Raw genomic sequence first — 16,803 nt, 5'->3', positions numbered from 1 at the left:
ACACAGTCAAGAACGTGAGCGAACACCAAGCCATTTGCACCTTCAAACAAGGTGTCAATATCAAGAGTTAAACCTCAAGTTTGGTTGAACAGAGATCAAGACCCTGAGTCAAGCTATGGAATAGCCAATCAATATGCAAATGGCAAGGAAGAAGACTGACTGCGGAGTGGAAAGGGCCAAGAAGGCAATGCTAATCAATTGGGCCACAATGTCGGACGAAATAAGAAGCATAGGGCTAATGCAACAGGCAATGCCAAAGTGGCGGCCCTAGCCGGACAAGGGAACGGAAAATTTCCTAGAAACAGAAAAAAGAATGGACCCCGAAGAAGAAGGACGGCGATATTCTTAATCAACCCTATCAAGTTCATACTGAAAGTGATGAGGAGGGATATTGAATTTTGACCAAATAGTCCACTCAGGAGTGCAAGTTACTGAAGAAGTACTTACTTGAAAACCAGTTGGATGACAAAGATCAAGACGACAGTGATGGGGAAAAGAAACTCGCCAGCGGGTTCCCCATAGTGGAGAAAGTTTTGATAATTTTTTTCGATCCTCGGTGCAAGAGAAACATGAAGGTTATAAGCCGAGAGGTGAACATGGCCATGCCCTCTGTCACGACATATCGTGATTGGGACCAGACGCCCATAACTTTTGATTAGTTGGATCACCCCTCTTACATACTGACCCCTTGGCGGCAGGCACTAGTGGTGGATCCTCTTTTTAGTAGAGTCCTACTGCGCAAAGTCGTCATGGACGGCATTAGCAGCCTAAACATCATTTATGCTGACACCTTGAAGGGAATGGGCAGTCCTATGTCCAAGTTGAGCAAGAGCAACATGTAGTTCCATGTGGTCATCCCCGGAAAGAAGGAAAGGTCACTCGGACAGATATCTTTGGATCTCGTGTTCGAGGATGAACTTTTTTACAGAAAGGAGAGCATGGTTTTTGAAGTGGTAGACTTTTGGAGTGCCTATAACGCTATCTTCGGTAGGCCTTCCTACACACATTTCATGGCGAGAGCATGTTACGTGTACCTCAAGCTAAAGTTGCCCTGTCCAAATGGGGTGATTACTATATCCGAAGACAGGCAAAGGGCGAAGATTGCCTACAACAAGGTTCCATTATTGTTGATGAATAGATGGCAGTGGCCGAGCTTGAAGAATACAAGAAAGCAGTAGATCCATGTGAGTTGCTGAAGTCAATAATTGGGAACGAAGCATGAAAATAAAAAATCCTATGGAACACCTAAGATCTAATCTAGGAGATGTATAGTTGCGAGAGGGGAGTGTGTCTACATACCCTTGTAGACCGAAAGTGTTAGTGTTGTAGCATGGTTGATGTGGTCGTACTCTTCATGATCCAATCGCGATCCAATCTGATCTAGTGCCGAACAGATGGCACCTCCGAGTTAGGCACACGTACGGCTCGGTGGCGTCCTCTCCTTCTTGATCCAGCAAGCGAGGGAGAGGAGGTATATGATATCGGGACCAACATGACGGCATGGTGGTGGTGGCAGCAGAATTGCAACACGGCTTCGCCAAGAGTCTGCACGAGGGGGAGGTGTAACGGGAGGGAGACGGGCAAGGGTGGAAGGGTGGCTGCCCCCAATGCCTCCCCACCTTTATAAAGGCATGGACGGGGTTGATACATCTCCATCGTATCTACTTTTCCAAACTCTTTTGCCCTTGTTTTGGACTCTAACTTGCATGATTTGAATGGAACTAACCCGAACTGACGCTGTTTTCAGCAGAATTGCCATGGTGTTATTTTTGTGCAGAAATATAAGTCCTCGGAATGACCTGAAAATTCACGAAGATCATTTTTTGAATTAATAAAAATATTGGGGAAAGAATCAATGGAAGGGGGCCCACGTCCTTCTTGTTGTGTTTCGCCTAAAAGAGAGGAACAACATATTAGTCAAGGGCTCAAGCTAGCATGAAGAATGAAATTGCATGAATCGTTAAGGGCACAAACCACATACCCAGTGATCCCTGTATCAAACAGGTCGGAGCTCCCTTGATGGTGTGGCACACCTTGCATTTGGGCACGCTTATCCCTGGCCTTGTTGTGGACGGCTAGCCATTGGGGAGAGCACCACTCATCCACCAACGCCTCCCAACAGTCCATCCTATCCGCACACCATCTCGGGGGCACCTAAGTTAGGAAAAGAGAAATTGCAGCGCTACGCCTACGAATGAAATCAAGGAAACTAAGTACAAGGCCTTAAAAATAGGTAATTACCTTCATGTACTTCTCCTTACTCAGATACATGGCGCGACACTTCTTCTTGGCCCTCCTGTTAGGCGAGGCGTAGTAGTCTCGAACAGCCTGCACCCTAGCCTCGTGCCGTAACTTCTGAAGTAGGCACTTGCACTCGACTTCGAGAGCCATAGCCGTGCCCGCCTTGTGTTCCTCAAGACACCTGTAGAAGGTCTGCAATCGAACAAGACAACACTGATTAGTACAATCACTAGGTACTGTTGATTTTTAATTATGTAAAGGAGAAATTACCCAAAAACGCCGCCTCACAATGTCGGCCACCGTCTCGCACAAGACACCATCGAACCTCTCCTCCGGCGGGGCCGTGGCAGCCACATACAGCTCCCAGCTCAGTGCTAGCTGTGGAACGTGACCCTCACCGGGAAACGTGACCCACCCCGGGAAGTGGTGCCGGCAAAGCACACCAAGGACCTGGTTGGGCCTGCAGATTCCATTGTCGTATTTCCACCCCCCTGCAGTATGACAAGGCCAACACATTAGATATTAATTTGAAGAAACATGAAGGACAAAGGTTAAAAAAGAGTAAATGCACTTACTTCTCCTTGTTAGGCTCAATCAACCACCTCTGATCGCGGGTCGCCAACACGGCCGGGAGCTTCATACCACCATGCTGGAAGACCTTCTTGCCCCCCTCAACCAGCTCGCCCTCGCTATAACTATCATTAGAAAAGGTGTCCTCACCATCATCATGGCCACTAGTCTCCGGAGTCACGTGGGACGAAGACTCTAGGACCGGAGTCTCATGGAACGAAGACTCTGGGGCCCGAGTCTTGTGGGTCGAAGGCTCAGCGACCCGAGGCTCCTCGGCCTGAGGCTCGTGGACCAAAGTCCGAGACGGGTCCATGTCTGACGGGTCCACCTGAGACGGAGTACTCCAGTGGTCCAGAGAATCAGCCGGGGGTGGCGGTGAGGAAGGTACAGCAGCCTTCCTACCTCTCCTGCCGCCACGTCCACCTCTAGCATCCCTCTTGGGCTTCCCCTGACCTCTCCCGGCCGAAGAAGAAGCGCCCGCCGGTGTCGTCATGCTGTCTACCAGCGCTCTCCGAAGGTGCTGGGGTGGAATAATAGCACCCCTCCGAGCACGCGGCGAGGAAGGAGGCTCGGAGCGCTCTCGACCCGCGCCCACCATCTATCAACACCTACAATGACAAAGAGTAAACAAAATTAGTACAACATAAACATAATAAAATATTTAAGTGTGTACCATCATCATGAACATAATAAAATATTTAAGTGTGCCGGGGTCGGGGTTGCCGTGTCGGGGTCGGGGTATTGTGTCGGGGTCGCGGTGTCGAGGCGGGGTCGCGGTGTCGTGTCACGGTCGGGGTGTCGAGATCAGGGGGTCGGGGCGGCGACCCTCGACCCCTAGAGACCTCGATCCTCGACCCCTAGACCGTCAACTCCTTTTCCCCTCGATCCTCGACCCCTTTTCCCCTTGACCCCTCGACACCTCGATCCTCGACCCCTAGACCCTCGACTCCTTTTCCCCTTGATCCTTGACCCCTTAACACATGGATGCACCCGAACAATGGTCTTTCATAATGAAGGTAAACGGGATCAACTACTTGAATCCTACACTAGCTATAGTAGGAACCACGTCGTGAGACCAATAATACACCCCACAGTGGTTTAAGCGGATTGCGAGTAAAAGGTGTATTAAAATGGGTTGCATTTGGAATGTGGTCGGATAATGATAGTGGCTAGGTACATCACCACTCCTACCGCACTATAGCTACAATCAGTGTCATCATCCCTTAAAAACGAGGAAAAGCAAGCATTGCCCTCAATCGAAAAGCAAACGGTTTGCTTATTCCCTTGCTTGATACAAGTTACGGGAATATGCAGATTATCTGGAATGGTGATTGACGAAGAACATGAAAACAACGATGTCGCAAGTAAACCAACCGCACTAAAGAGGGGTTATGACCAACTTATTATATCCGTCGCATCTCCAGCGGCAGCGACAACGCTAGCTACACTCGGTTTAGTTGCGACAACTATGGAAATAAGCTTCTCCCAGTGACAGTAGACTTTAGTTCTTCTTTCCTTCTTTTTCTGTTTTCTTTCTTCTTCTTCTTCTTCTTCTTCTTCTTCTTTCTATGTTTTCTCCTCATAGTCCTTTTAGGTCTTCTTTCTTTCTTTTCTTTTCTTGTTCTAGGGCTTATCTAACTAAGTAATTAACCTAAAAACTAACTAAGTAATTAACCTAAAAAATAACTAACTAACTAACCTATGTATAGTAGGGTAAAACAACTAACTAATTAACCTAAAAAACTAACTAACTAATTAACCTAAATCAAAAAACATCAACAAAAAAGACAGAAAAAAGGAAAGAAATCTCACCACGGGGCGGAGCGGCGATGGATGGCGGGGCAGCGGGCGGCCTGAGCGGCGGGGGGTCGGGGGCGTGATACGTCTCCAACGTATCTATAATTTATGTAGTATTAATGCTGTTATATTATCATTATTGGATGTTTTACAATCATTTTATAGCAACTTTATATCATTTTTAGGGACTAACCTATTGACCCAGTGCCCAGTGCTAGTTACTGTTTTTTGCTTGTTTTTTACATCGCAGTAAATCAATATCAAACGGAGTCCAAACACTGCAAAACTTTTTGTGGATTTTTTATAGACCAGAAGACCACTAGTGGGCAAAGAAGCACCTGGGGGTGCCCCGAGGGGGCCACAACCCACCAGGGCACGCCTGGGGGCCCAGGCACGCCCAGGTGGGTTGTGCCCACCTCGGTGGCCTCCCGCACCCCCTCTTTACACTACAAATTCACAAATATTCCGAAAAACCTCGGGGTTAACCTAGATCAAAAGTTTCGCCGCCGCAAGGCTCTATAGCCACCGAAAACCAATCTAGACCCCGTTCCGGCACTATGCCGGAGGGGGGAATCATCTTCGGTGGCCATCTTCATCATCCCGACGGCCACCACGATGAGGAGGGAGTAGTCCACCCTCGGGGCTGAGGGTCTGTACTAGTAGCTATGTGTTTGATCTCTCTCTCTCTTGTTCTTGAGATGTCACGATCTTGATGTATTGTGGGCTTTGTTAATATAGTCGGATCATATGGTGTTTTCCCCTCTCTATCTTGTTGTGATGAATTGAGTTTTTCCCTTTGAGATTTCATTGTTATCGGATTGAATACTTTTATGGATTTGAGAACACTTGATATATGTCTTGCAATTGAATACTCGTGGTGACAATGGGGTATCTATTGATTCACTTGATATATGTTTTGGCACTCAACTTGCGGATTCCCGAGGTGACATTGGGGTAATCTATGCATAGGGGTTGATGCACATTCTTGTCTTTGTTTCTCCGGTAGAAATCTTGGGGCACTCTTTGAAGCTCTTTGTGTTGGATTGAATATTATGAATTTTAATTGCTTTGGTGTTATTTTAGTACGAACTCTTGGTTAGATCGATCGGAAAGAATAACTTCGTGTTATTTTAGTACGAACTCTAGGATTGATTAATCGGAAAGAATAGCTTTGAGGTGGTTTCATACCCTACAAACAATTCCGTCCTATGTTCTTTGCTAGATTGGAACTTTGGAGTGATTCTTCGTTGCACGTCGAGGGACGGTTATATGATCCAATTATATTAGCATTGTTGAGAGGTTGCACTAGTGAAAGTATGGACCCTAGGCCTCAATTTTAAGCATTGCAATACCATTTTTCTGCCCGTTTACTATTTTCTACCTTGCTGTTTTTATTTATTCAGATTACAAAAATATATTTCTACCATCCATATTACACTTTTGTCACCATCTCTTCGCCGAACTAGTGCACCTATACAATTTGCCATTGTATTGGGTGTGCTGGGGACACAAGAGATTTCTTGTATTTGGTTGCAGGGTTGTTTGAGAGAGACCATATTCATCCTACACCTCCCACGGATTAATAAAGCTTAGGTCATCCACTTGAGGGAAAATTGCTACTGTCCTACAAAACTCTACGCTTGGAGGCCCAACACGAGTCTACAAGAATAAAGTTGCATAGTAGACATCAGGGCGCGGGGCGGAGCGGCGACGGGCGGCGGGGCGGCGGGGGGTCGGCGGCGTCGGGGGTCGGGGGCGCAGGGGTGGTGGTGGTCGGGGGCGGCGGGTCGGTGGGGGTCGGGGGCGGTGGGGGCGGTGGGATTTGGCGGCGGGGGCGGTGGGATTTGGCGGCGGGGCCGGCAGGCACGAGGGTGGCACGGGTGAGGTGAGGGGAAAGAGAGGGGGTGGGGTGCGGGGCCGACCGGTTTTTAGTTAGGTTTAATTTGTTTATCGTCTGCTAGCAGACGACAAAGAGCGTAGCTAGTGGGGTGGGGCCGGGGGGAAACAGTCGTTAGGTTGGCTATTCTCTTTGCCGTTTGCTTGCGGATGGCAAATAAAGTGGCCCCTAGGTGGTTCTCATTAGTGGGCAACCCTCCCTCTTTGCCGTGTGCTAGCAGGCGACAAAGAACTGGTTGATGGCAAACATGTTCTTTGCCGTCAGCTCTTTCTTTCCTGACAGCTTTTTTTTAATTTGATGGCAAACACCTTCTTTGCCGTCAGCTAGCAGACGACAACGAGCTGGCCGACGACAAAGATCCTGATTCCAGTAGTGAGATATGAATTGCCTGTTGTACCTGAGGGTTATGTTATGGATGAAGAAACCGCTAGACTTTTTGTTTGTAATGATAGAGAGCATCTTAAGAAACTGTTAGCTTAGCTGAAAGAAAAATCCTTGAATGCTAGAATGAAATATGATCCCAATTTTTCTACTTCACCTATATTTGTTACTGATAATGATTATGAATTCTCTGTCGATCCTGAGCTAATTACTTAGGTTGAATCTGATCCTTTCTATGGTTACGAATATGAAACAGTCGTGGCACATCTTACTAAATTGAATGATATAGCCACCCTATTTGCTCATGAGGAAAAATTTGCTATTACTATATTGTCAAATTGTTTCCTTTCTCATTAAAGGGTGATGCTAAGTTATGGTTTAATTCTCTTGCTCCTGGTTGTGTGTGTAGTCACCAGGATATGATTTACTACTTATCTCAATGTAACATCCCAAAATTCTAAATTTTGGAATGTTATATTAAATAATAATTATGATTGCTTGTTTGATTGCTTGGGTGATTGATTGACTGAAATTGACAGGAATTTGAAACTTTTTGAATGTTGAATGAGAGGGAATGAAATGACTTTCCCAAACTTTATCTTTGCATTCTGATCTCCATGAATTCAAATTCATTTCATCACAAAACCCTAGAGTGAAGATGACATGACTTCTTCCATTTAATTAAATGAAAAAGGTTTTGAAAAGATTTGAATTCCATTTGGAAATATTTCAAATTTGGAAACTTTATGCAACTCAATGATTTTCACAAGAGAGGATAAATGACTTCTTCAATTATATGAAATATGAGTTGGAAGTTACAAAGAATCAAATTGAAAGTCATTTGGAAGTATTTTGAAACCCCCTTTCAATTTGTAGTTATTTGGTTTTTATTCAAATTATTTTCTCCAAAAATAAAATATATTGAAATAAGGGTAAAATGATTCCCTTCCATGAAAAATTAGGAGAAAATAAATTTGAAATGATTTTGGTATTTAAAAAATGATTTTTGTTGGGTTTTAATGCAACAGTAGCACTGTTTGTTTTATTTGTACTTTTATGTATTTTATTTGATCTTTTAGAAATCTTCATCTTTTAGGATTTCGTTTTCTGAACATTTTGATATAATATTCCTATATATAATTTTGCTTATGTTTACTTTGTTTTAGTTTTCCTTGCCATGGTTAAAACAAATACAAAAAAAACGCCTTCGGCCCACTGCCCTACCGCACCAGGGCGGCCCATGGCCACATTCCCCACGGCCTCACTCCCACAACCGCTTCGCCCCGGTCGCCCGCTACCTCCTCTCTCTCTCTCTCTCTCTCTCTCTCTCTCTCTCTCTCTTTCTTGCCGATGCTGACTTGCGGGGCCCACCTATCCGCCCGAAACCTTGCGCCCACCTTCTTCTTCTCCAAGCCACGGGGCAGAGCCCACCGCCGTCGCACCGCCGGAAAATGCCGATCTCCTCGGGATCCCGAATCCATCTCACCCCTCCTCCAAGTCGACCCCATCTATATAAGGACGCCCCCTCGACCCTCTGAGCGCAAAACCCCTCTTCCCCGTTCCCTCTGCCTCGCCCGATCGCTCGTCGGAGCTCACCTCGGCCACCGCCGCCATTGCCGCCCACCCGAGCACCTCACACCTCCCCATCACCTCCAACGCTCACCCACGGCCTTCCCTCGACCTTCTGCGTCACGTCGACCATCTCCGGGAGCTCGAGGATGTCACACCCTAGCTAGTTCAAGAATTAGAGTGTGCATCATGTTTAAATTCCTTTTAAATTTGAAATGGGGATGACAGAAGCCCCAGCACCCCCCTGGAAACAACTAGGGTTTACTAAAAACTTTTTCAATGAACCTGAAATGCCCTTCTAAAAAGCCCACCCTTTTTGTTTTGGGTTAAAACCTTTGACAAAAATGGTGCACTCTTTCTAGGACATTCTGGATTTTTTGATTTAAATCATAAGTATTTGAATTTGGGCATTTAAATGCTATAAAATATGTTAAATGCTCAAATAATTCTGGAAATAAGTGTGGGCTATTGGAAATAATCTAAACAGAGCCTATGATTATTTTCAGGATTTTTGTAAGTGCCTAAGTATTTTTAATAAAGCCACAAACTTACAGAAAAATAGAAAAACAGAAATAAAAGAGGAGCAGGAAACTTACCTGGCCGCAGCCCACCTGGCAGCCCACCTGGCCGGCCCAGCACTGTGCTGGCCCGCGCCAGCCAGCTGCTTCTCCCTCGCCAGGCAGGCACAGAGGTGACGCCGGCGAGCTCGAGCTCGCCACGGCGTCAGCTGCTTGCCGCCCGCGAGGCCAAGACACCTGGGCGAGCTCCACGTCGCCGCCCCGACCCCGTGGAAATCTCATTCGCCCCCTGCCTCTCTCCCTCGCTCCCCCGAAGCCATGGCCGACGCAGCCGCCATCGTCTTGCCGTCGTAGCCGCAGCCACCGTCGTCCCCGTGTCACCCCACCGTGCCCACGAGCTCCGCAACATCTCGCTCGACCTCCTCAACGAGCCACGAGGCCTCGGACGCGCTGCAACGCCGCCACCGCTGCCGTTCGCCTCGTCGGTCACCGGAGATCGTCTTCAACATTTTGCCGCCTCCCAAGCTTCCCCGAGCCCGCTTTGACGCCCACTGCACTCATCGTGAGCTCCTCTCTCTTCTCCCCCTAGCCACGTCGCTCGAGCTGCCCTCTAACCCCGTTGGCCATCACGGCCGAGAGCTCGGCTCCGCCGGCCATGTCGCCGCCGTGGCCACAGGCGCGTAAGCTCGATTCCGAGCGCGTCACCACATTCACCATGTTCCCAGGAGCCTAACGCACCACTCCCTGCGCCTCGCCGTGCCCTGTAGCTTCAGCTTCATCCTCGCCCGAACTCCGGCAACTGCCAAGGTCGTCGCCGACGTCGTTCCCGGCCTCCCCGAGCTCCACTTTCTCCACCAAACGACGCGGCTCGCTCCCCACGTCACGTAGCTGCTCTCCGCCATCGATTTGGTCGCCGGAGACGCAAACCCGAGCCCCTCCGCCGCGTCTGTCGTCGCCGGCGTCAAGCCGCTGGCGAGTTGACCACGTCTGACCCGTGTGGGCCCAGGTTGACCCTCCTGAGTCTATGACAGGTGGGGCCGGTCTGCTAACTAGTTTAGGATTAGTCTTAACTAATTTTAATTAGTTTAGACACTGACATGTGGGCCCAGGCCCCACTGACAGCTAATTAGTGTTAATTAAATTCTGATAATTAGCTGAGTCACTGATAGACAGGGCCCACCAGTCAGGTTTGACCTGGCTGACCCAGTTGACCTGCTGACATCACACATATGTCATGCTGACGCATTAAATCAATTACTGGAACTATTCTTATATAGGAAATTCCAGAAAATAGCCAAAACTTCTAAAAATCATAGAAAATCAACCATAGCTCCAAATGCAAAGATTTATATATGAAAAATGATCAGAAAAATCCAATCTATCCATCTGTAATGGTTTCATGCATGACAAAACAAGTTAACCTTGCTGTTTAAGAAGAATAAGGTAATGCACTAATAAGGCCATGTTTAATGAGCTAACATTTGAATCTTTGATTCAAATGAGTTCATCCCCTTCTGTTTTAGCTTGCATTAGGCCAAGACACTTTCATATTGCCATGTCATAGCATGCATCATATTGTTGCATATTGCCATGTGTTGATTATGTTCGGTGTGTCTTTCGTGGTAGGTTCTGCCTCCGAGGATAACCCCGAGTATCCGTCTGAAGGGCAGTACCCTACTACCACTACAACAGGCAAGCAACCCATTGATCATTCCGATACAACCCATGTTCTCGCTTCTGCTCTTGTTTACTGCATTAAGACAAGACGATTCAAACTGCTGTGTGCTACGGTAGTTGAACCCTTATCCTCTGCATGACCTGTCATTGCCATAGTAATTAGATGAAACCCACTAGCATGTGTAGGAGTTGATTGAGCCATGTATGTGATTCCTACCTTGCTATGCCTACTATGCTTAGAGTTGTGTCAGGTCTGGTTCATCTGGGTGATGGGCTAGAGTGAAATGATTATGTCGGTAATGTGAGGGATGTGTGGAACATGTTTTGGTAAAGGTATTTATGAGAGGCCATGTAGGAGTACATGGTGGGTTGTTTCATTGAGGCCGTCCCTAAGAAGTGAGATCTGTATGTGTGATTTTAAGATTCAGCTACTACCATGTGTCGGATTTGGGTTCCGGCAGACCCTTGGGGTGCGCGCGGAGATCTCGCTTCCTACCTACCTGCACCCCTCCACCTTGCTAAGATCTAAACTATGGAACGAACAACATAAGAGACACAGGGTTTATACTGGTTCGGGCCACCGTTGTGGTCTAATACCCTACTCCAGTGTGTGGTGTGGTGGATTGCCTCTTGGGCTGATGATATTGAGTGATACAAGGAAGAACAGCCTTGCGAGGGTCTGTTCTTGGCTGGGGCGATGAACTGCTGGGGGGGAGTTCAGCCACCTTTCTCTCTCTCTCTCTCTGATCGAACCCCTCTCTAAAGAACTTCCTCTCTAGAACCCTTGTGAACCCCCCTTTGCTTTTGCGGGTGGCTGGTCCTATTTATAAAGGCCCTGGTCCTCTTCCCAAATAACGAGCGGGAAGGGAGCCAACAATGGCGGGCTAATTTGAAGGGGGGCAGCTAGTACTAGCTACCCTGACAAAAGTAGTCTTTGCCTGCGCAAAGCTCTGGTGGTGACGCCGTCTTGGGCTCCACGATGACCTCCGTCTTGCAGTCCTTCTGGTCTTGGTCTTGTTGCACCGAAATGGCAACCTTTGCCTGATGCCTCGGTACTCCGCGGCTGCGCTTGCCCCCTTTGCACCAAAGAGGAAAGGAGGACACTGCGCGGGCTGGCACCAGCCTGGCGCCCTTGGTCGTCATGGCTTGCGTCACGGGCACCTCGTGAGGTACCCCGCCTTGGTCTCTCCGCCTCCTCGTGAGCCAGCCTGATGAGGTTGTGCCTGAGGAAGCTCCGTGTCGTCCGCCCCGCGAGGCTTGGCCCCTCGCAAGGGTCTTGGGTTTATGTTGGTGAAGATGGGCCGCGCTGGGCCCCCCTTTGAGCCACGCTGCTGGCCGCAGGCAGGCAAGTCTGGGGACCCCCGTTCCCAGAACGCCGACAGTAGCCCCCGGGCCCAAGGCGCGCCCGGACTTGGCCGTGCAGGGAGGCGAAAGAGCAAGAGCGAAGCGCTGTGGGCCCTAACAGCCTGTGGCCTTGGGCGCCGCGTGGCGGTTGACTGGACGTGGGCGTCTCCACTTCCCCATGGCGCCTCGGCAACTACACGGATTGGACAAGTCCCTGCATGCAAAGCGGGTCATGATTACCTGCGATCGTGGAGGTCGGCGGTTGGCCTTCGCCGGCTATAAGTACGGAATGGCGCGCGCCCTTCCAGTCCATCCCTTCTTGCTTCTCCTTCTTCCCGATCCTTGCTCCGTCTTGCTGCGATGGCTCTGATCCGCCGGTTCTTGACGGCAGAGAAGGGAAAGGCTCCCCGAGAGGAACCAGACCCACTCCCACCGAAGAAACGGCTCGTCCCCCGTGGGCCGGACGAGGGGGCCCTTCAGGTGGTGTCGAGGCCTTGGTGCGAGCGGGCGCCGCCGGGGTTCCCGCTTTCATTGTACGCCCACGTTGAGGGCCCTGAAGGAGCTGATGCTGACCGCCACGGGCGGCGCCGCCGTCGGCGCCGACGGGTCATGAAGGTGTGGGTCGTCCCCGTTGGGGTCCACACCGAGGGCTCCTCCCGAGAGTTCGTGCTCCATGTCGCCATTCCTCTTCAGTCTTGGATTCTCCTTCCTCCCTTCTCCACCTCCATCATCCCGCAGGGGGAGCTGAAAGTGCAACTATCCCTAGGTGGTTTTGGTAATTCATAACAACATATAGCTCATTGAGCTAATGCTATTCCAAGATGATTATTTCAGGAAAGCTCAATGATTGGCATGGCATGGATGTGAAAGTGGAACCCTCAAAATGCTAAGGACAAAGGATTGGCTCAAGCTCAAAAGCTCAAGACTCTTCATTTTATATTTTAGTGATCCAAGATCGCATTGAGTCTTTAGGAAAAGCCAATACTATCAAGGAGGGATGAGGTGTTTCTTAATGAGCCTCTTGATTCATGTGCGTAGTGATATGCTCCAAAACCCTCAACTACTTTCCCATATCCACATTTGACCTAAACCCTAAGCCAAACTCGGTCCTACCGATCTTCCTATCCGGCGCCACCGAGTTTCACTTGTCATTAGCCGATAAGGATCTCGGTCTCACCGAGATGGGGTTGCAAACTCTCTGTTTCCCTTCCGTAACTTTTCGGTCTCATCGAAAGAGAGAATCGGTCCCACCGAGATTGCAATGTAAACTCAGTGTTTCCCCTTTGTAACTTTTCGGTCTCACCGAGTTCCACTCGGTCTCACCGAAAGAGCAAATCGGTCCCACTGAGTTTGCCTGACCAACTCTCTGGTTAGCTAATTACCAAATTCGGTCTCACCGAGTTTGTGTAATCGGTCTCACCGAGATTACGTTATGCCCAAACCCTAACCATATTGGTCCTACCGAGTTGCATGTCAGTCCCACCGAAAATCTCTAACGGTCACTAGGTTTACATTTTCGGTCCGACCGAGTCTATTGATTCGGTCCCACCGAGATTGGAAAACTGTGTAATGGTTGGATTTTGTGTGGAGGCTATATATACCCCTCCACCTCCTTCTCATTCGATGAGAACCATCAGAACACATACACCATTCCAACTCATATGTTCTGAGAGAGAACCACCTACTCATGTGTTGAGACCAAGATATTCCATTCCTACCATATGAATCTTGATCTCTAGCCTTCCCAAGTTGCTTTCCACTCAAATCTTCTTTCCACCAAATCCAAATCCTATGAGAGAGAGTTCAGTGTTGGGGAGACTATCATTTGAAGCACAAGAGCAAGGAGTTCATTACCTACACACCATTTGTTACTTCTTGGAGAGTGGTGTCTCCTAGATTGGCTAGGTGTCACTTGGGAGCCTCCGACAAGATTGTGGAGTTGAACCAAGGAGTTTGTAAGGGCAAGGAGATCGCCTACTTCGTGAAGATCTACCGCTAGTGAGGCAAGTCCTGTGTGGGCGATGGCCATGGTGGGATAGACAAGGTTGCTTCTTCGTGGACCCTTTGTGGGTGGTTGCTTCTTCCGTGGACCCTTCGTGGGTGGAGCCCTGTGTGGACTCGCGCAACCGTTACCCTTGGGTGGAGCCCTATGTGGACTCGCGCAACCGTTACCCTTCGTGGGTTGAAGTCTCCATCAACGTGGATGTAGGATAGCACCACCTATCCGAACCACGGGAAAAACATCCATGTCTCCAATTGCGTTTGAATTCTCCAAACCCTTCCCTTTACATTCTTGCAAGTTGCATGCTTTACTTTACGCTGCCTATATACTCTTTGCATGCTTGCTTGAATTATGTGATGATTGCTTGACTTGTCCTAAATTAGCTAAAATCTGCCAAGAACTAAAATTGGGAAAGGTTAAGTTTTTATTTGGTCAAGTAGTCTAATCAGCCCCCTCTAGACATACTTTCGATCCTACAAGTGGTATCAGAGCTTTGGTCTCCATTTGCTTTGATCTCCATAGCTTTGGTGGTCATAGCCTTGGTTTCACAACCTAGGAGAGTATGGCGTCTAGCGAGGGAAATTATCACCGTAGAGGTCCTTACTTTGATGGTACTAATTTTGCTAGTTGGAAGCATAAAATGAAAATGCATATTCTTGGACATAACCCCGCCGTTTGGGCTATTGTGTGTGTTGGCTTGCAAGGCGACTTCTTTGATGGGACAGAACCAAACCGTGAAGCTACCGCGGATGAGTTGAAGATGTTGCAATACAATGCTCAAGCTTGTGATATTCTCTTCAACGGATTGTGCCCCAAAGAATTCAACAAAATCAGCCGTCTTGAGAACGCGAAGGAAATTTGGGACACTTTGATTGATATGCACGAAGGTACCGACTCCGTCAAGGAATCCAAGTTGGATGTGCTTCAAAGCCAACTTGACAAATTCAAGATGAAGGATGGTGATGGTGTCGCCGAAATGTACTCTAGGCTTGCTCTCATCACAAATGAGATTGCCGGCTTAGGAAGTGAAGAGATGACCGATAGATTCATCATCAAGAAGATTCTAAGAGCCTTGGATGGAAAATATGATACCGTGTGCACATTGATCCAAATGATGCCCAATTACAAAGATCTCAAGCCAACGGAGGTGATTGGAAGAATTGTTGCTCATGAGATGTCACTTAAGGATAAAGAGGAACTTCACAACAAATCAAGTGGTGCCTATAAAGCCTCATGTGAAGCCCCTAAATCATCAAGTGAGAAACAAGACTTCAATGAAGAATCGAGCTTAATAGTGAAGAACTTCAACAAGTTCTACAAGAGTAGAAGCAAAGATAGAAGCGCCAAGTCAAGGTCCTACAATGTCAAAAGATCTTCTAGTCGAGAGCGAAACTGCTACAATTGTGGAAGACCCGGACACTATTCCAATGAGTGTATGGCTCCCTACAAGAGAAGAGAAGATTCTCCAAAAAGAAGAAGCAAAGGATCACCACCAAGAGAGAGAAGGAGTAGAGATGATCGTTATGAACGAAGATACTCACGGAGAAGCAAGGATTCGGAAAGGAAGGAAATCATCAAGGAGCTACACAAGACGAAGACATCAAGCTCATGTTGGTGAATGGGTATCCGGCTTCTGACTCCGACAGCCACTTCCGAGAGAAGTTATCACTCCGATTCCGAAGATACTCAAGATGAAGGTGTTGCCGGTCTAGCACTTGTGTCACCAACTCCTACGACATATTTGACTCACCAAATGAAGGAATTGGAAGATGCTTCATGGCCAAAGGTCCTAAGGTAACACACCCCGAGTATGTTGATTTTCAATAGTGATGAAGATGACTTGTTAGGTGATGATTTGCTAGGTGACAACTCTAGTGATGAATACTATGATGAAAGACAATTAATCATGCTAATCAAGATAAAACGAATGACAATGATAAGGAGAAGATTGAGGCTCTAACTAAAGAACTAAACACTCTTAAGTTAGCTCATGAAACCATCTTCGAAGATCATCGAGAACTTTTAAGAGCTCATGAGAAATTACGCTTTGAAAGGATCAATCTTGAGCAAGAGCATGAGTTCTTAAAAGCAATCAATGATGATCTCCGCAAGAAAAGTTCTTCTTACATTGCCAAGCGTTTACTCTTATCCACTTACATGCCTCAAGTCAAGTCTAGCAACAAGAACAAGAAAGATTCTTCCTCTAGTAGTAACAATGATCATGCTAAATCCAATATTGTTACTTCTAGTAGCTCTCTTGATTCCACTAATGATTCTCTTAGACAAGTTACACTTGAACAAGAAAATAGTAATAACTTCCCTTAGGGATATTATTGTACAGTTTTCGGAACGGCCCTCAATTCGAAGCTAAGTGCGCAAGCAAGGAATGCACCGGAAGAATCAAGGTGTTGGTTTTGAACGAAAGTTCAATGCCAATGGAGTTGAGTGGGAAGAAGATCAATACCCCAAGACAAAGTTTGTTCCTCAACAAGAGAAGTATGATACTTCTTTCAAGGGGACACAAGCTCAAGATGATCTTCCACCACAAGACTACAAGCAAAAAGGCAAGGACAAGCTTCAAGAGGAAATTGATGCATTTGAAGAAGCTCCTAAGACCTTAGTCAAGTGGATTCCCAAGACTACTTCAAGTTCCACTTCATCAAGTACGACTACAACTCCAAGGATTCCCATCAAGATGGTGTGGATCCAAAAGAAGAAGAACTAGAGAGTTCTTGAGGGTGACTCCGCCAACATACTTCACTCTTATGATTTTGGCAAGAACAAGTGCAATCAACTTCCACATCTTG

Source organism: Triticum urartu, chromosome 5 (assembly GCF_003073215.2).
Source record: "Triticum urartu cultivar G1812 chromosome 5, Tu2.1, whole genome shotgun sequence".
Lineage (NCBI taxonomy): Eukaryota > Viridiplantae > Streptophyta > Magnoliopsida > Poales > Poaceae > Triticum > Triticum urartu.
Note: the sequence above shows the minus strand (reverse complement) of the source record.